This window comes from Euprymna scolopes, chromosome 42 (assembly GCF_053919585.1).
Source record: "Euprymna scolopes isolate OS-2025 chromosome 42, ASM5391958v1, whole genome shotgun sequence".
Taxonomy (NCBI): Eukaryota; Metazoa; Mollusca; class Cephalopoda; order Sepiida; family Sepiolidae; genus Euprymna; species Euprymna scolopes.
This window is the reverse complement of record NC_136523.1, coordinates 63,649,270-63,669,871: the sequence shown is the minus strand read 5'-3', so window position 1 is coordinate 63,669,871 and position 20,602 is coordinate 63,649,270. Positions and strand designations below refer to the sequence as shown.

The window sequence follows — 20,602 nt, the reverse complement described above, 5'->3', positions numbered from 1 at the left end:
TTCTCTTGAACGCTAACAATCTGCTCCTTCGCACCAAGCCGCCACTAAACTCCTACATTGCACCGCATTTGTAGTGAAATCTCTAACTTCCAGCTCCTAACCCTCACATGCAAACTGTTTAATAGCCATAACTAAACATCTATACATTTCTACCTCTAAACCTGCATTAGAGCTCATTCCTATCCAGTAAGGTATTTAACAGCCAAAGTACGTACTCAGAAGCAAAGCGATCTACATTACATAACTGTCTCCTCCTAAAGAGTTTTGCAATGATTAATACGAAACTGAACCGACACATCTTGTTATGCAAAATGTCCCATGACTCTTACATGAAAACTGAAATTATCTTCTCGATAATAGAAACACACTTTATACCTACAACTTCAACTCTATTCGCTTCTACTGAAAACCTGCCCATATATCTATTCACCTAATTACACATGACTCAAAACTTGATGCTTTATCCATACTATATTGCACTTACATCTTGACCCTCCTATCATCTAAAATAGGTTGGGCACAACTCGTAGTTCAATTCTTAATACCTACTCATACAGTAACATTATCCTAGACCTAAGCTAACATAAATAAAATAAATAAAAAGGGAAAGACTCAAACCACATTATCTCCTCTCTAACAAGCCTTCTTACAATCATAGTTGCTCACACTGCATGAGCTCTACTCACCCCTTTATCCAGTAACAATGAAATAGCAATGTCCCTTAATCACTTTGAGGAGTGTAACTATTCAGCAGATATATAACCTCTACAAACAAACCCAGTAACACTAACTAATCATTCGGGGTCGCAGAAATATCTGGATTAGAACCTAGGCGTGGAGCAAACCCTCTCGGTGCTGATGGACCCAGTAGATCTTCCCAGATCATCCGTCTAGGAAAAAGAAAACTCTGAAACTAAACCAAAGGGGAGGGAAGCCTTTTCAAACCTAAACTGTTTAAGGAGTAGATAGGCTCTGTCTATCGCCCGGCTTCCATACTCCTTTTTTGCCTATTAGTCAGGCGCAGAGACACTATCTCAGTGATTCGACAGAAACACCCAGTGATAGATCTTGTTTCTTGGCTAGGGCAGCGAATGCCGTTTTTCCCATTCCTGGCACACCCCAACCCTAAAACTGGACATTTGGGAGTGCTTGAGTACAATATATGCCCGAGCAATTAGATTGGGTTGACCTTCTTCTAATGGGTTGAGGGTACCGAATTGACAGTTCCTCGCTGCTGTTCCCGACTAACTCTTTAGTAGCACTTAGAGCGGCTGCTTCATCAACAGTTGAATAATATCGGGATGTTGGTAGTGCCATGTCGCGTATGGAAAGGGACCCTGCACTCATCCCCGGTGGGCTTTCCTGAGGCCATAATCCTAATTGAAGAAAGGTCAACTGATGGTCTACTTGTGATGCATATCTGATGCTCTGCATGACCTCTTGTTTAGCTCCCCCTACCTAAACCAAAACTCTTTAAAAAATATGACGACAGTACAATCTAAAAATAAGCTTAAACCAGGTTTAGGGTCAAACAAATCCACCTTGCCTCCTCCATTGAGGCTTGCATTCACAAATACTCGTGGGCTTAGAACTGATTTAGCTGATGTTGAAACATTTCTCTTAACAAATACCCCGGATATCTTAGCACTAAGTGAGACTAACCTACACTCATCCATCCCATCTAACTACTTTAACCTGTAATCTGTAGTGGAATGGGGAAAAAATGGATGGTCACGTTCAATGCTGCCAAGACTAAATTAGTTTCCTTCAATAATTACAAGAAACCCTCTCTACCACCTATAGCAATGGCCAACGACTCTTTATCTGAGAGTCCATCTTTCAAACTCCTTGGCCTAACGTTCACAGGAAACATGAGTTGGAACAATTACATTGAAAGCATTGCCAGGGCCGCTGCAAAAAAGGTGGGCTCTCTCTACCGTGCTAGACAACTACTAACACCCTAAAGTATCCTTTACCTCTATAAGACCACCATTCGCCCATGTATGGAGTATTGCCGACACATTTGGGCTGGTGCATCTGCTACTAGTCTCTCGCTCCTTGACAGGGTTCAAAAGAGAGTCGCAAACCTGATAGGCCCTGAACTGGCATCTAAGCTTTAGCCTTTGTCCCATCGACGAAATGTTGCATCCCTCTGCCTTTTCTACAAGTATTTTAATGGTGAATGCTCTGATGAACTGCAATCACTTGTGCCCCCACGACGCGAGCATCCTCGACAAACCCGACAGGCTGCTAAATCCCACCCCCACACTGTAGAGATCCCTAGATGTAAAAGATATTTCTACTCCAATAGTTTCTTCCTCAGAACCGCCAGACTTTGGAATTCCATTCCAGGTCCCTGCTTTCCCAACAGTACTGACGTGCAGAAGTTCAAGTGTAACGTGAACCGACATCTTGCTGCCCAAATCCCTACATAGTACCCCAGTAGTTGTTGCCCCTGATAGTAGCCCCCTACACCAAAGTGGCAATTTGCCTTGTTTGGGGTGAAAATGTAATAATAATAAAAAAATACCTGCAATTATATTCATGCAGATATTATACATGATTTATACTTGCATAATATTTGCGAAAAAAGTATGTAGTAAAAACAAAATTGTTTCCATATATATTTATGTATGCGTATATATTTTTGTTAAACAAATCTATCTATCTATCTATCTATCTATCTATCTATCTATCTATCTATCTATCTATCTATCTATAAAAGTGAAAGTATCCGTGTATCTGTGTGTCCGTGTATCTGTGTACAGTTCCCTACGCAATAACTCTGTCAATTTTTAGTGTACAGACTCAAAATTTGATATACAGGTTACTGAGATTTGGGATAATCGATGTGATCGGTTTAGGCCAGACATTTTGCGATTAAGGGGTCAAAGTTCAACTATTTGACCTTTGAGAACTCTACAAAACGCCTCCGACAATTTTAGGTCTACACACTTGAAATTTTAGATATAGGTTCCTTGGGCAGGAATAATTAATAACTGGATTTGAGCCCCAAACAATAAATGTTAAGGGGGCATCACAGGGGTCAAAGTTTAAAAAAAATTGACCTCTGCGGTCTCTTCCAAATTACTCAGACAATTTGTGGTCTAAACATTTGAAATTTTACATAAAGGGTATTCAGAGATAGGGCAAGATTTTTCATCAGTTTGGGTCTAAATTTTTTAGTTACCAATATATAAATGTATGTATGTATGTCTGTTTGCATGTCTGCCTTAAACTTTCAAAAGAGGCGACGGATTTTACTAAGATCAGTATCGTTTTAAAATTCGATCGTTCATACGACAAATATCGAAAAATTTGCTAAAAACTAATATCTTCTCCTTCAACTAGGCACTTGTCTACAGGGGGGGTCACTTTTTTGAGCCCAAAATAATAAACTTTAAGGGGTCATAATAGGGGTCAAACTTAAAAAAATTGACCCCTTTTTTAATAATTCTGAATTTTATAGCAGTAATTTCTAAGTCTGCGATATGTTAGAACTTAATATCTCTAGGAATTGATTCCTGTTACAGAAATACGCAGACGTAAACACATATATACTACTGAACATATATTTCACCCTCCACATTTTTATTTCCATCGAAATCACATCTCTTCTCGAAGTTTACATTACACTGTAGATAACTGTTGATTTTATAAAATTATTTTTACATATAACGGCTTGAATTAAAGTTAAAAATGCTAAAAACAAATATCATGGCTCAAGTGTGCTTTATACAAAATGCGCCTCTGTCATATCAAAGTACCCACTGTTAATTTTATATGCGGGACCTTTCTGCTTGTACGGTTAAAAAAATTCTCAAATAGATTTGTGATGTTAGGCTGTATAAGGTGTTACATTTATCCAAATCACATATTCCTTCTTTCAACGGATTATTTGTTGTCTGCGTTTTTTTCAGCTGATTTTAGAGAAATTTGATGCGCTGAATCCGAGAATCACATTGCTCAATCAGGTCAAGTTTTTGAGCTACAGCCACGAGTTTTTGTACGTTTTTTGTTCACATATATGCATGTGTGGAACATTTTAGAAGTGGTCGAACAATTGTATTAGAAGTGGTCGAACAATTGCATCGATGAAAGTAATTATTTTAATATCAAGAAGTATTCAGGTTCAATAGTTTTGGGTGATTGTAGAAAAGGGATCAGTTTGAAATCATAAAACCTAAAAAAATTACAAACATTGGTGCTCAGCATGCACGAAGAAGGATTGGGTTGTGTGAGAAGAATTAATGTTTCATCAACGACCTTCTGGTGAACAGGTCTTCACATCAAGCTCGGCTTAATCAAGCAATTCACCAAGGCTCTGGACAAGGATGGTAATTGCTTCACTTACTTGTGCCATGCTTTTCAAGGATTGACCCTGGAGAAGTTGAAAGCATCTTTGACGGTCCTCAGATCAGGCAGCTCATTAGAGAACCAGAGTTCGAAAACTCAATGAACGGAGTGGAACTGAAAGCGTGGAAGGTATTTGTTCTTGTAACGAAGAACTTTCTTGGCACCAATAATACCAAATATTGCGCACAATTTGTCAAAAAATGCTGATTGCTTTCAGAAACTGGGGCTGCACTATTTTCAAATATGAATTTGTTTGCTGAAAACTTGATTTAAATGAGTGACGAGCAAGACAGGGTAAGACAGTCACTTAGGAGCTGAAAGAGATAGAAACCTGGTATCAGGATCGCTGGGGCACAGTCATAAGTTTAAACAATGGTGAAGCAACATGCAATTTACATTTACATTATCAATGCCTATCATTCAGTTTACAGTAATCGATGTTTCTATCAGGAAATCAATATATGTTGTTGGCAAAACATTTTCTTCTCTTAAAACATATTTAGGATGATATTTGTTGACAAAAATCAGCTTACAATCCCACAAATATGTAATCGATTTTGTCACTAGATCTAATATTTTAAAATCAACTTAACACAAAACCTGATATAATGGAGAGAAACGGATGCACGTTCCTGGTTCAGCAGTGCAAAAATTCCCTAGTCATGGAAATCTAGTCAACATTTAAAAAGTAAAAAATCGTTGCTTAGTGTTACCGATACTTATCGAAGACATTCCGATACAAAAACTGGCTTGGGTTCTCTACTTACACAGATGCAGCGGGCAGCACAATTCATAGCTACACTATATCTCACTCCCTATCACAAATTGTAACGTTTCCAACTCGTTTCCCTGACCAGGAAGAACAACATGCATCACTTCTAGATCTGTTTTTGACCACAGTTCCCGATGACTGCATAAGGAAGGCCCACACCCCACTCGGGAACGCTGATCATGCAGTGATAATGGTGGAAATCGCCCTAAACTCTAGACCCAAAACTGAAGAGCCAGTGCTCAAAACAACGAAATATTATAAAAAGGCTGACTGGGAAGCCATCAGGAGACTAATTAGAGATGCCCCATGGAGAAATATTTTTTCTCTCCCTGCTGAACAATGTGCAAACGAGACCACTGACTGGTTCAAAACTGCAATCGAAGCGCATGTTCCCATGCGAAAATTTCATAGTAAGCCCCACTCTCCCCAATGGTTTATGTCGACTTGTGCAACTGCCATTGCTCAAAAGCAGCATGCATACCGTAGCTTTAACCGACATAAGTCCAGATCAAACAGACTGAAGTATATAGAAGCTAGAAATAACGTTAAGAAAGAAATAGCGACAGCTAAGAGAGAATTTACGGAAACCACTAAAAAGCGCATCGAAGCACAAAAACTAGGAACTCGAGACTTCTGGAAAATCTACAACAGTGTAGTAAATAATGGGCAATCAACAATTCCCCCACTAACCAACAATCACGAGGTTGTCTCCTCAGCAACCGAGAAGGCTAACATGCTTGCCAGTCGGTTTACCTCCAACTCCACACTGGACACTTCCAACCACCCCTACCTGACTTTCCTATGCGGACAGACGCCACGCTAGACAATCTGAAAATCACCCCTGCTCAGGTGCATGCTATCATAAAAAACCTTGACACTTCAAAAGCATGTGGACCCGATCTTATCCCAGCTGTGCTATTAAAAAAGTGCTCAGCCGAAGTAGCTCCAGTTCTCTCCAAACTCTACAACAAATGCCTTAATGAATCTTGCTTTCCGGGCTGTTGGAAAACTGCTTCTGTTGTACCAGTATTCAAGAATTCTGGCGAAAGGACAGACCCATCAAATTATCGCCCCATTAGCCTCCTCCCACTTTTTGCCAAAATTTTGAGACCATAATTAACCATGCTCTAGTCCATCATCTTACAGACTACTGACTGACAAACAATATGGATTTAGACAAGCCCGTTCCACAGCAGACATCCTAACTGTGATCTCTGAACGTATATACCATTCACTGGACAAAGCGGGGGAGGGCAGAGCGGTAGCTCTATATATATCTAAGGCTTTTGACAGGGTATGGCATGAGGGTCTCCTCAGTAAAATCAGATCATACGGTATCACTGGTAGAATACTTAACATAATTAAATCCTTCTTAGATAAGAGAAAATCCAGGTTGTCCTCGACGGTCGTACATCTAAACAATATGATATAAATGCGGAGGTGCCCCAGGGTTCTATCCTTGGAACTCTATTGTTCCTGATATTCATAAATGACCTCCCCGACAAAATTGCCTCTGAGATGGGTATATATGCTGATGACACTACACTCTATGGCAGGCACGACAGGAAGACGAATGAACACATTTCTAAAGAAATGGCAGAAACACTAGAGGAAGACCTCTAATCTGTAGTAATATGGGGACAAAATTGGTTGGTCGCGTTCAATGCTGCCAAGACTAAACTAGTTTCATTCAATAATTACAAGAAACCCTCTCTACCACCCATAGCAATGGCCAACGACTCTTTATCTGAGAGTCCATCTTTCAAACTCCTTGGCCTAACGTTCACAGGAAACATGAGTTGGAACAATTACATTGAAAGCATTACCAGGGCCGCTGCAAAAAAGGTGGGCTCTCTCTACCGTGCTAGAAAACTACTAACACCCGAAAGTATCCTGTACCTCTATAAGGCCACCATTCTCCCATGTATGGAGTATTGCTGCCACATCTGGGCTGGTGCATCTGCTACTAGTCTCTCGCTCCTTGACAAGGTTCAAAAGAGAGTCGCAAACCTGATAGGCCCTGAACTGGCATCTAAGCTTCAGCCTCTGTCTCATCGACAAAATGTTGCATCCCTCTGCCTTTTCTACAAGTATTTTAGTGGTGAATGCTCTGACGAACTGCAATCACTTGTGCCCCCACGACGTGAGCACCCTCGACAAACCCGACAGGCTGCTAAATCCCACCCCCACACTGTAGAGATCCCTAGATGTAAAAGATCTTTTTACTCCAATAGTTTCTTCCCCAGAACCGCTAGACTCTGGAATTCCATTCCAGGTCCCTGCTTCCCCAACAGTACTGACGTGCAGAAGTTCAAGCGTAACGTGAACCGACATCTTGCTGCCCAAATCCCTACATAGTACCCCAGTAGTTGTTACCCCTGATAGTAGCCCCTTACACCAAAGTGGCAATTTGCCTTGTTTGGGGTGAAAATGTAATTTAAAAAAAAATATATCTACTAGGCTTATAAAGTACATTTGTGTGAAATTAAAAAAAATCGGCCCAGCCGTTTAGGAAATTGTACGAAACGAACACACACACACACACACACACACACGCACGCACACACGCACACACACAGAAATTAACAAAGTTCCTTTTATACATATATAATATGTGTGTATACATATATATATATATATATTTGTATATATATATATATATATATATATATATATATATATATATATATATATATATATATTGAATCACCACTTATCATGGCCAAAACTCACCAAAGAATAATCGTTAATGAGACGGAATTATTTTCCGTGAAGAGATGAGGTTAGGCACACAGATAAAAAAGGAAAGTTATTTTCCGTTGTGATAGTCAGATAACATTTTGCTGTGAGGATATTAGAGGGAAGAACCAAAAATTGGAGCTGAGAAAAATGAAGTAAAAATTGATTAGACATGCCTCTTCTGTTAGAAAAAGTTGTAAGTAAGAGAAGATATTACTGCCACTAGATTTCGAAGTCGATTTGTTACTCTTTCAAGGCAGGAATGATTGCAATATGCGCACATCCATTACTGTGGCAACAGTATTTTGACACGTGTCCTATTTTGATATAAGTAGAAGAATGTACCTTGAATCAGTTGATGGAGAAGTAAAAGAATGGGCAGGACGGCTTCCATTAAAAGCCAGTCCAAGAAGATTACCAAAACTAAGGCTTCTTTCAATTCATAAAATTGTAAGAACCCTTAGTCGTGAAAAAGAGGCGGGGCAAGATCAGCAAAGGTACCAACGCTCCTGTCCACAACGCGCATGTCGCCAAATCAGAAGCACGGGCGTGTGGTTATGAAATCCTTCCCCATCCTCCCTACTCTGCTAACCTTGCACCCTTTGACTTTCACCTCTTCCCAGCCATGAAGTTGTTTTTGAAAGAAAACCGTTTCCCATATGATGCAGCCTTGATTTCTCAAGTCCCGTCGTGGTTGGAGGACCAACCTGGGGTGTTCTACAAAAACGGTCTCCAGAGCTGAATCAAATGATGGGAGAAATACATAACTCTGGGTGGTTCCTATATAGAGAAAGACTAATAACTGTGCCAAGTTTCGTTGCTCTACGGCTATGGAAAGTGGGCCAGGGGCATTGTTATTGGACGCCCCTCGTATATGTTGTGGGGACATACACACCTTTATAATCGCTAAGATGGACTTGTGCATTAGGTATATAATCACCAAGCTAGACCGCTCAATGACAGCTATCCGGATGTAGTACAGAGACGACTCTCTGCGGAATTACTAACCTTTTCTGTACGACTAACCCTTGCTTGATATAAATGTTCTTCTTATTCTTACAAAGTCGTCGTGTTCCTACTTTCACCTTTTCCGACTCCACTACAATATATATGCGTGGTATGTTTGGAAAAGAGATAACGTCACACACGCATATATATTATATATCCATATATGTTGTATGTGTATCTGTATATATAAATATACATACGTACATACATACATACATACATACATACATACATATATAAATATATATATATATATTTATATATCGAATATTCAATTTAGAGTTGGCGAACAACTCAACAATGCATCGTAAAGGAGTAGCTAAAGGGAAAACACATTTCTTATTTTTGTCACCAGATCTAGCAGACAATAAAAGAATGGACATATTTTTTCTCAAGCTAGCGTTTTAACTACGAAAATGTAGAAGAAAAAATTGGGTTGAATAAAAATTGTGCTAAAATAACTAATCTATTCTCCATTGCTCTCAAGTTAGTTTTTTTTTAATTCTTTCTAAAAATTATTTACTCTCACATTCGTTTTTTTTTACTTTCTTTGGATGTGTCAGATTTCCATCGCAAGTAGAGTCTGTCCGTCTTCCGTTTCTTCAGTTGATTAGTCTGTTCTCCGTTCAGTTTGTTCATTTGCCGTCCTCTTGGTCGTTATGTCCGTCGGGCAAACGTTTTGCCCGTTCGTAGATTCATTGCTTGGCCTGTCCGTCGGTCGCTCAAGCCATCTGTCAATTTGTCATTCTGTTAGATCTGTCTATTTGTCAGTCCGTCGGTCTGTTTGTCGGTTGGTTTGTGTCCATCGATTTGTCAGTCAGTCTGTCCGTTCATCGAACCCTTAGACAGTCTGTCTATCAGTCAGTCGATCTGTCAGTTCGTCGGCCTGCCCCTTTGTCACTTTGTATGTCTATCGATCTGTCAGTCACTCTACCCATTCGTCATTTTGTCCGCCGGATGATCTGTCCGTCTATTCGCATGCCCGTCCGTCTCTTTAAATTTAAGTTCACTCTTGAATTTAAAATCATTTTCTATCACTTAAAATGCCATTAAAAAAAATATCTTCATCTCTTCAGATTAAAATAGCATTTTCATTAGGTTGACACGCTTATGATTTATAAGCATTAAATTTTCTTATATGTCTTCCTTTAGTTTGAAATGAAATTTTTTTATGTCTTTCTTTAGTTTGAAATTAATTTTTTTTATATGTCTTTCTTTAGTTTGAAATGAAATTTATTTATATGTCTTTCTTTAGTTTGAAATTAAATTTTTTTATGTGTCTTTCTTTAGTTTGAAATGAAATTTTGTATATGTCTTTCTTTAGTTTGAAATTAATTTTTTTTAGATGTCTTTCTTTAGTTTGAAATTAAATTTATTTATATGTCTTTCTTTAGTTTGAAATTAAATTTTTTATATGTCTTTCTTTAGTTCGAAATGAAATTTTTTTATATGTCTTTGTTTAGTTTTAAATGAATTTTTTATATGTCTTTGTTTAGTTTGAAATGAATTTTTTTTATATGTCTTTCTTTAGTTTTAAATGAAATTTTTTTTATATGTCTTTGTTTAGTTTGAAATGAATTTTTTATATGTCTTTCTTTAGTTTTAAATGAAATTTTTTTTATATGTCTTTGTTTAGTTTGAAATGAATTTTTTTTATATGTCTTTCTTTAGTTTTAAATGAAATTTTTTTATATGTCTTTGTTTAGTTTGAAATGAATTTTTTTTATATGTCTTTCTTTAGTTTTAAATGAAATTTTTTTAATATGTCTTTGTTTAGTTTGAAATGAATTTTTTTATATGTCTTTCTTTAGTTTTAAATGAAATTTTTTTTATATGTCTTTGTTTAGTTTGAAATGAATTTTTTTTATATGTCTTTGTTTAGTTTTAAATGAAATTTTTTTATATGTCTTTGTTTAGTTTGAAATGAATTTTTTTATATGTCTTTGTTTAGTTTGAAATGAATTTTTTTATATGTCTTTGTTTAGTTTGAAATGAATTTTTTTTATATGTCTTTCTTTAGTTTGAAATGAATTTTTTTATATGTCTTTCTTTAGTTTGAAATGAATTTTTTTATATGTCTTTCTTTAGTTTGAAATGAATTTTTTTATATGTCTTTGTTTAGTTTGAAATGAATTTTTTTTATATGTCTTTCTTTAGTTTGAAATGAATTTTTTTATATGTCTTTGTTTAGTTTGAAATGAATTTTTTTATATGTCTTTCTTTAGTTTGAAATGAATTTTTTTATGTCTTTCTTTAGTTTGAAATGAATTTTTTTTTATATGTCTTTCTTTAGTTTGAAATGAATTTTTTTTTTATATGTCTTTCTTTAGTTTGAAATGAATTTTTTTATATGTCTTTGTTTAGTTTGAAATGAATTTTTTATATGTCTTTGTTTAGTTTGAAATGAATTTTTTTTATATGTCTTTCTTTAGTTTGAAATGAATTTTTTTATATGTCTTTCTTTAGTTTGAAATGATTTTTTTTATATGTCTTTCTTTAGTTTGAAATGAATTTTTTTATATGTCTTTCTTTAGTTTGAAATGAATTTTTTTATGTCTTTCTTTAGTTTGAAATGAATTTTTTTTTATATGTCTTTCTTTAGTTTGAAATGAATTTTTTTTTATATGTCTTTGTTTAGTTTGAAATGAATTTTTTTATATGTCTTTGTTTAGTTTGAAATTAATTTTTTTATATGTCTTTGTTTAGTTTGAAATGAATTTTTTTTATATGTCTTTGTTTAGTTTGAAATGAATTTTTTTATATGTCTTTGTTTAGTTTGAAATGAATTTTTTTATATGTCTTTCTTTAGTTTGAAATGAATTTTTTTTATATATCTTTGTTTAGTTTGAAATGAATTTTTTTATATGTCTTTCTTTAGTTTGAAATGAATTTTTTTTATATGTCTTTGTTTAGTTTGAAATGAATTTTTTTTATATGTCTTTCTTTAGTTTGAAATGAATTTTTTTATATGTCTTTCTTTAGTTTGAAATGAATTTTTTTTATATGTCTTTCTTTAGTTTGAAATGAATTTTTTTATATGTCTTTCTTTAGTTTGAAATGAATTTTTTTTATATGTCTTTCTTTAGTTTGAAATGAATTTTCCTATATGTCTTTCTTTAGTTGTAAATTGTTTTATATGTCTCTCGTTAGTTTAAAATGACATTTTTTTATATGTCTTTGTTTAGTTTGAAATGAATTTTTTTATATGTCTTTCTTTAGTTTGAAATGAATTTTTTTATGTCTTTCTTTAGTTTGAAATGAATTTTTTTTATATGTCTTTCTTTAGTTTGAAATGAATTTTTTTTATATGTCTTTCTTTAGTTTGAAATGAATTTTTTTATATGTCTTTGTTTAGTTTGAAATGAATTTTTTATATGTCTTTGTTTAGTTTGAAATGAATTTTTTTATATGTCTTTGTTTAGTTTGAAATGAATTTTTTATATGTCTTTGTTTAGTTTGAAATGAATTTTTTTATATGTCTTTCTTTAGTTTGAAATGAATTTTTTTATATGTCTTTCTTTAGTTTGAAATGAATTTTTTTTATATGTCTTTGTTTAGTTTGAAATGAATTTTTTTATATGTCTTTCTTTAGTTTGAAATGAATTTTTTTATATGTCTTTCTTTAGTTTGAAATGAATTTTTTTTATGTCTTTGTTTAGTTTTAAATGAATTTTTTTTATATGTCTTTGTTTAGTTTGAAATGAATTTTTTTATATGTCTTTGTTTAGTTTGAAATGAATTTTTTTATATGTCTTTCTTTAGTTTGAAATGAATTTTTTTTATATGTCTTTGTTTAGTTTTAAATGAATTTTTTTTATATGTCTTTGTTTAGTTTGAAATGAATTTTTTTATATGTCTTTCTTTAGTTTGAAATGAATTTTTTTTATATGTCTTTGTTTAGTTTGAAATGAATTTTTTTATATGTCTTTGTTTAGTTTGAAATGAATTTTTTTATATGTCTTTGTTTAGTTTGAAATGAATTTTTTTATATGTCTTTGTTTAGTTTGAAATGAATTTTTTTTATATGTCTTTCTTTAGTTTGAAATGAATTTTTTTTATATGTCTTTCTTTAGTTTGAAATGAATTTTTTATATGTCTTTCTTTAGTTTGAAATGAATTTTCCTATATGTCTTTCTTTAGTTGTAAATTGTTTTATATGTCTCTCGTTAGTTTAAAATGAAATTTTTTTATATGTCTTTCTTTAGTTTGAAATGAAATTTTTTTATATGTCTCTCGTTAGTTTAAAATGAATTTTTTTTTGTATGTCTTTCTTTAGTTTGAAATGAAACCTTCCATGTTATATCACGTTTAAACTTCGCGAAACATTTTCGTTGATGTGTCATTTTTTTTCAAATCGCACTTTCCTCGTGCAGATGGAATAAAATTATCTTAAGAATATCTTTTTTAGTAATTAATCTGGGTTTATAAGGGGCAAAAGCAATTCGAGGCAAAAGTCAATGAGATGATGGATGAGCAGTTGGATGATTAAGAACCTTAGGAGAGGAATGAATATGATGAAAAAATGGACAAAATTTGAATTCCTATGAGAACAGGTTCTACCAAATACTTCTTAACCTTGGGTTTTTAGACAGTCGTGTTGTAAGCTTTAGGGAAGTAGTCCCATGTCAATGTTTTCACAGAGGGGAAGCTCTTGGAAAGCCACTCAAGTCATCGAAATTCTGTTTTATGCTAAGCACATTGAGAGAAAAAAATTCTTTACATTTATGATAACATCTTTTGTGGCAGCAAAATTTTGTTATACGAAAATGTTGATTTTTTTACATAATTGAATTTGCTTCTTTTTTTTTTTTCATTTATCTTTTATTCGTCTTAAGTTATTTCTATTTTCTGCTGCATTTTTTTTCTCTCGAGATGCAAAGTTAGCATAACAGAAAGCATATCAAATCTGTTGTTAAGGTTGCTGGAAAAATGGTTTGATCCCGCTAGAAAATACCTGACGAAGATATATCCAAATATAAAGTATTCTTGCTATATCTGAAGAGGTGCTGTTCAGATGACTCTTTCTTGCATTGAGTACAAAATCGACTTCGTAATCTACTGGGGATTGACTCTTCCGTTCTTTACATCCACTCTTTTAATAGACATTTCCAGTTTCTCTTTACTCATTTTTTTCATGGAAGATTCTCGACTGATCATCAATCTATAGTTTATTTTTGCACAACATTCATTGCAAGAACATTTTACTTAACATAAAAAATAACTTTCCTTTCTTTCGCTATGTAACTAGCGCCAGGAGGAATTTCTATGAACACAGCTTCCTTGCTTCTGATCTTTGCATCACATTAGTATGAGACTTCTCAGCATGAGTAAATTTAAATTTCCTTTAATGATGTTGTACGCTAGAATTGGGTTTCTTAACCTCTTCCCGATGTTCAGAAGATGCACCAAGCGTCGGCTTGAACAATTGAAAAGTTTTCAACTTGATCGCGACTTCTGAAAGCTAGCTACACTATGCAGTAATTCAAACCGAAAACCAAAGCAAACTCTTCAATTGAAATCGCCTTAAGTACTCTTATAAGCCTGGCCGCTTCTTTCTCCGAATCTGAAATTCTTTTTCTAGTTGCGTAACTAAAATCAAAAAGTATTTTCCCGAACAGAGTTTATTTCCAATAGCTTTCCATTTTGTGAAACCACTTGCTAAAAGAATTGGTTTCTTACAGACAACGACATAACCATCTTCAAGTCCAATCTCAACAAATACTTGTCGAACTGTATTCTTTAAGTCATTGCATTTTTTTTACTTCATTTAACGTTTTCAAGTCTCACATATTGTTCATCAACTGATTGACAAACGATTCATCTCGTTAATCATCATCATCATCATCATCATCATCATCATCATCATCATCATCATCAAGTGAACTTTGCCTGTCATAAATGGTGGCCCCTTAGTATAAAATTTTGGTATGCCTTCTTCGTCTTCTCTCATTTTCGTTTTCTAGTTATCAACTTCTTCCAACCCCTTATTTTTCCATTGCGTATTTGAACACACTTTCCAGATTCCATTATATTTATTTCACTCTTCATTCTCACCAACTACGAACACGTTCTTTTTTCTCATTACTATTATGTATCACTTTCCGATTTCACTCTTTATTTATTTTCTCTCTCTTTCCCTTTTTGTTGCCTTCCTTTATTCATTTTCTGTTGTTACAGTCTTTTTTTTTTTTAAATGTCTCTCTTTGTAAAATTACAATGATCTTATTCCAGTATTCTTCGTCTCTTTAGTTAGCTGCTGCCTAAATATCGCATTCAATTTTTTGTATATCTTTAAACCTATTTCTTTTATGTTTAAATAGTAGATGCTTCAAGTGATATCAATGGAGTGCACGAACGAAGTGGAGGGGCGGAGAGAAAGCGAACCGTACAACAACAAGTACTGATCATTATGGTGGCTTTGGGGACAGTGTGAAAAAGCACACAGATGATACAAGCAACGATACTGACTCTAGAAAGGAACAAAACACAAAAACGAATCAGCAAAACATGGCAATAAATGTCCAATAAAAAAGAAGCCAATCAAAGAAAGCTACACAAATTGACTGAAAACACGAAAAGGCTGCTCTATTTCTCAATGCGGCTTCGCAGTGAATAGCTTGATTGCGCAGACTCATGCGGAAGTTTCGCGACAACAGCTTGTGACGTCACGATGCAGTAATGGCGGATTTAACAAAGGCACCGAGTTGGAAGGCTTTCTTAAGTTTCTCTTCGTTTTTCCTGCTTCAACATTCAAGATTTTCGATATTCTTATTTTATTTCTACTATCATTGTCTATCTGGATGTTTTTTTATGTCTAACTTTTCGTTTTTCTTTGAAACTGTAGTCATCTCATTTACTTCTTTTCAATGATTTTCTAACAGAACTTTTTCATTCTTTGTGTTGTCGAGTTTTCAGGGCAAATAAACGCTATCACTTTATACGAAAATCCACACACAAATGGGTGTGTACGTGAGTTTGTGAATTTGTATTTCTGTGCGTATGTGTGTTCTTACTTTTTCATTGTTTTTTAAAACTTATTTTAATATTTTAGAGCAACTCATCTATTATAACGTCTTTTAATATTTGGACAAGAAATGAAGCATGTTTTATCAACCTTTTTGCGGCAAATAAACACTTTTCGAATCATTTAATATCGAAGCACATTGCGGTGTAACAACGATAGATAACCGAAGTTAAGCAACGGTGAGCTTAATCAGTATCAGACGAAGTTTATCAGTAATGACAGAACCGGTTATAATCGTCCACTCGTTGTCTTCATTTGAATTTGAAGTTGGATTTAAACAAGACGGTTGGCTGGTGAAGAATAATGACACGTATGAAACTCTCTTTCTCCATAACGATTTTATTTATAATCACATTCTTCGCCATTGGAATTTCTAATATTGCTTTTGTCTACTGCCTTAATCGTTTGACCGATATCTGCTCAAATATTTCTGGGTTCAATTATGCATTCCGTTAGAAAATGGTGGAATACCGAAGTCTTAACATTTGAATCAGTTTGTGCGTGTGTGCAACCTATTGAATGTTTTTCTTTCCGGCGGTTCCTGTCTTACAACTGTTGTAACAAAAGAATTATCCCTACAAAGCCACAACTGAAATTTAAAACAAATAACAATGTTTTAATTTGAGAGGTTAAAATGATACTTGACTTTGCTACCGAGTGAAAGGACTCACATCTCTTCAAACAAAACAGAAACCTTCACTCCGCTTAAAGTTATGTTTGTTTTTTGATAGGAAGATTATGTGGTTTAGAAAGACAGTCAGGACGAAGAACGTAACTAGGTAGAGTTAGTTGCATTTGGCCACATCTGACTGAAAAAGAATAGTGAACAAGAAATAGGATCATCATCTCCCATAAACAGAATCAGATCTGTACAATTAGTGTCGACTGTTATTCAAATGAAAACTGGAACACAACAAGAACTGTTCAGTATACTAACATTTGCTTATAAATGAATACTATATCTTGGGAGTTCCATTCTAACCGGCTATGAGGCAACTTATCTGAATTGTTTTTGTTTTTGATGTAGTCTACGCGTATTAATCTTGCTTCTGTGAAGATTATCATAACAACCATGCAGCTAACAATCTAGGTTCAATCGCGACAATCAAAAGCATGATACTGTATGTATATTTAAACTAAATAAGTCCGTCATGTAACTGATACAAAAAGAGAAAAAATTCCAATGGAAAACAGTCCCTTCAGTTAAGGTCCTAAGTACACCACCTCTTTTTCAGACCAATGGAGATTAACCTGATCTTTGCCTGTCTTTCTCTGAATATATATATATTTTACATGGGGGTCACCACTTATCAAGGCCCAGAGGGTATACATTAATCATTGTGATTTTAGCGTAGTAAATATTAGTGGGGATTTTGTAACTTGGATTACTTAGAGAGACGGTTCAGTAAGAACTTGTTCATGTTGGACTTGAAGACAATCAGATTGTAGTCAGCTTGACAGCAGGCAAACGGAATAGAGTTCCACAGGCGTTCAGTTCTAAGAAAGAAGCCCTATTCATGGAATTTACCTTTAGGTGTAGGCACAGATAAAGAGTGTGGGAAATTGTTGATAGTAGTTCTGGCAAGACGAGTATTTTTTGTGAAAGTCTGGCGAGGGGGGACCATAGATTACAGTTCAGATCAGCACCTGCCGTGAAAATAACGATAAAGCAAGGGCAGGCTCGCTATGTCTCTTCTGTGGGAAAGAAGTTGATGGGAAGAGAAAATGGTATCCCCCACTAAGCTATGAAGTCTATTTTAAACTCTGTCAAGACAGGATAAGCTGCTTCTAGCAGCTTCTTCCCAGATGTGGCAGCAGTACTCTATCGTTGGCGAACCTGGCTTTTACATAGGTAGAGAATTGCATCAGGAGTGAGATATCTACTGGAGTGGTAGAAGGATCTCACCATTTCCCCAGCAATTTTGGCGATGGATTTGATATACGTGCTCCGTTTCAGATCGGGAGTAAAGGTCATGCTCAGATGCTTGTCAAAATATGAAGACGAGAGCCATTCATTTCGATTGATGGCAGCTGGGCAACAGAGCGTTGATGATGTAAAAATAGAAGCTTGATTTTAGATGCATTAAAAATAAACAGCTACTTTTTCTTCATTGTACCACGTGCTCAAGATCAGAGGAGAGAGAGAGAGAGAGTCAGAGAGAACTTGGTCGTTTACGTTCTTCGAACTTCTACCATAGATGGTAGTGTCGTCAGCATAAATGTCTACGAATGATCTAAGGATGTGGTTTGGAGGATTATTGATGTAGATCAGGAAGAGAGCTGGACTCAGGATGGACCCCTGAGGGAATCCAGCATTAATACTGAGAGCCTCTGATTTCTGCCCATCAACCACTACTCTTAAGAACCTATCAGAGAGTAATAATTAAATAGTTGAGAAGACATTACCAGCTATACCATGACTGGAGATCTTGTGAAGTAGACCTTTATGCCATACCTTATCAAAGGCCTGTGATATGTAAAGAGCAATTGCACTTGAGAGGAAGCCTCCGTCAAGGGATTCGCCAATCTTATGAGATATAACTGTAAGCACATCTACTGTAGATCAAGCAATCATTTTGTGTAATCATTTTGTTTTAGTTTGGCTTTGATAATTTTAGTTTTTTGTGATTTTTTACGAAAGCTTGCGCGACACTATTTTTCGGCTATGTTCATGTATATGTTGCTGTATGCATGTTTCCTGCTTGTACACTTAGCTGTCATCATTAGAATCAATTATCTATTCTATTCTACTAGCAAGACAATTAAGTTTAATGAGGTAAATGCATTCAAAGAAATCGTTTGTTTTTCACGGAAGAAGCGGGAAGATAGCCTCAGCATCAGAAGAATCGCCATGGATTTGAAGCTGTCGAAATCAACGTTCGAATAAATACTGAAGACGAAATCCGAGCGGAAAAAGAAGAGAGAACGGTAAAAATCAATTGGCAGGACTGAAAGGAAAATGAAGAGGACTGTGACACGGCTTTTTACATCTGGAGAAAAAGTTACAGCAAGAAAAGTGAAGGAGAAATGTAAATGTGATGTAAACGTCCGAACAGTACAAAGAACGCTGCATAGGATTGGTTTGAAGTATGCAAAGGCTAAGAAAAAATCACACTAACAAAGAAACAGGAGCAAGGCTGGAGTGTGCTAAAAAGCATGTTCTAGAAGTGTAAGCCATGTTTAGTTTCAGAACAGTTTCCGATGGTTCGTTGTTCTAAACAAGTCTTGAGAGGTGACTGGTTTGCAGTAGACAGAACAGTTTCCGATGGTTCGTTGTTACACACAAGTCCTGAGAGGTGACTGGTTTGCTGTAGACAGTTCCACAGAGCAAAATATTCTTACCGTGTCGAGACGGAAAAACATGCGAAATTGCCACAGAAAAGGTTTAATATTTATGGAGCAATTCTGGTTTCTGATTGGTTGGTAGCAGAACGTGAATTAATTCGATTCGTCAGTTCCTAGTAGCATCGTTTATAAATAGAACCGCCCGACTGTGTGGGATGAATAAAAAATATTGCAACACATGTTGACTTTAAGAAGGTTATATTTACTGATGAAAAGCGTTTCAAGTTTAATGGGCCTGATGGATGGTGTACTTGGTCGAGAAGGGGTGAACCTGTTGTACTGAACAAACGACAGATGTGAGGAGGAGGAGTTATGGTTTGGGGTATGATCTTTGCTAATGAAAATATATGGTTGATGATTATAAAGAGAGATTGATAATATTTATTGAGAAGAAAAGTGATATCACAGACTATTAACAGTTTTTTAACGATGTCCGAAAAATAATGTCGCGTGTGTTTTGTAAATAATGATGAACATTAAATATTTTCCTTACCTAATCGATTTTCTTCAATTTTTAAAAAATTATTGTCTTTATATGTTTATGCTATTCTATTGAAGGAATTTCGCTACTCTATGGTAATCGGAAAGTCCAATACTAAAGTGTCTGAAAAATATTGTCGGGCTCTTGTAGGTTCGTGCAAAAAAATATCGTTTTCTCACATAAGTTATATTTATATATGATTTCTGAATTAATTAATTGATATATATATGTTATCATTTTGAAGCGCGTTTTTCTCTCAATCGCATTGTGTTATTCTCAATCTTTTCATTCATTTTTGCAGGCTTTTCGAGAATATAGACAAAATTCGAATTCGCATGATTTTCTTGTCCCAGTTCAAACTAGGCCGAAAAGCTGCCGAGACATATATCAATGATGTGGTCCAATCTCCCGTGCTTAGGTCAAGCAACTGACCTCTAACTTCTTCGGAAAGTGTGGCTCGTGATGTCAAGTCTACCGCGAGATCTCCACAAGCTTTGCATGCGCCAGGAAGAACGACAGACAAAATCAGGGTTTCTATCTACTAAAAGTTAATTTCACAAAAGTTACAGATCTTTTTTTACATATGTACAACGTTCAGTTACTAAAACATTTCAAGTTTCACAAATCTCTCTTTTTTGTCACTGGATGCTGATCAGGATGGCCGCGAGGGGGGTCGTCAGGCGTTAGGAGCTTCTTCCTTCTCGAGATTTCGGCGCAAAATCTGTCTGATTCGAGCGGTTATTTGCTTTTTGTAGAAACGTCACGGGTTGAAGTCTGGCGATCTGCTGAACCAATAAAAACCAGCCACGTATCTGGGGAAACCCCAGATACATTTGCGTGTGTACACTTCTCCAATATTACCAGTTTTTTAATCTGA

At 35.2% G+C, this 20,602-nt stretch overlaps 1 long non-coding RNA gene across 2 annotated transcripts in view; it reads left to right on the top strand.

The window, feature by feature from the left end:
• Window positions 1-20,308, top strand: part of LOC145267106 (uncharacterized) — a 31,522-nt gene extending 11,214 nt beyond the window's left edge. Inside the window, exon 2 of one of the 2 annotated variants that reach the window (XR_013864825.1) lies at window positions 20,027-20,308. This is a non-coding gene — a long non-coding RNA (uncharacterized LOC145267106). Of the gene's footprint in view, window positions 1-15,195; window positions 15,797-20,026 lie in introns of those variants that run through there. The other variant, XR_013864824.1, reaches the window with a different exon arrangement.
• The last annotated feature ends 294 nt before the right edge of the window (window positions 20,309-20,602 follow it).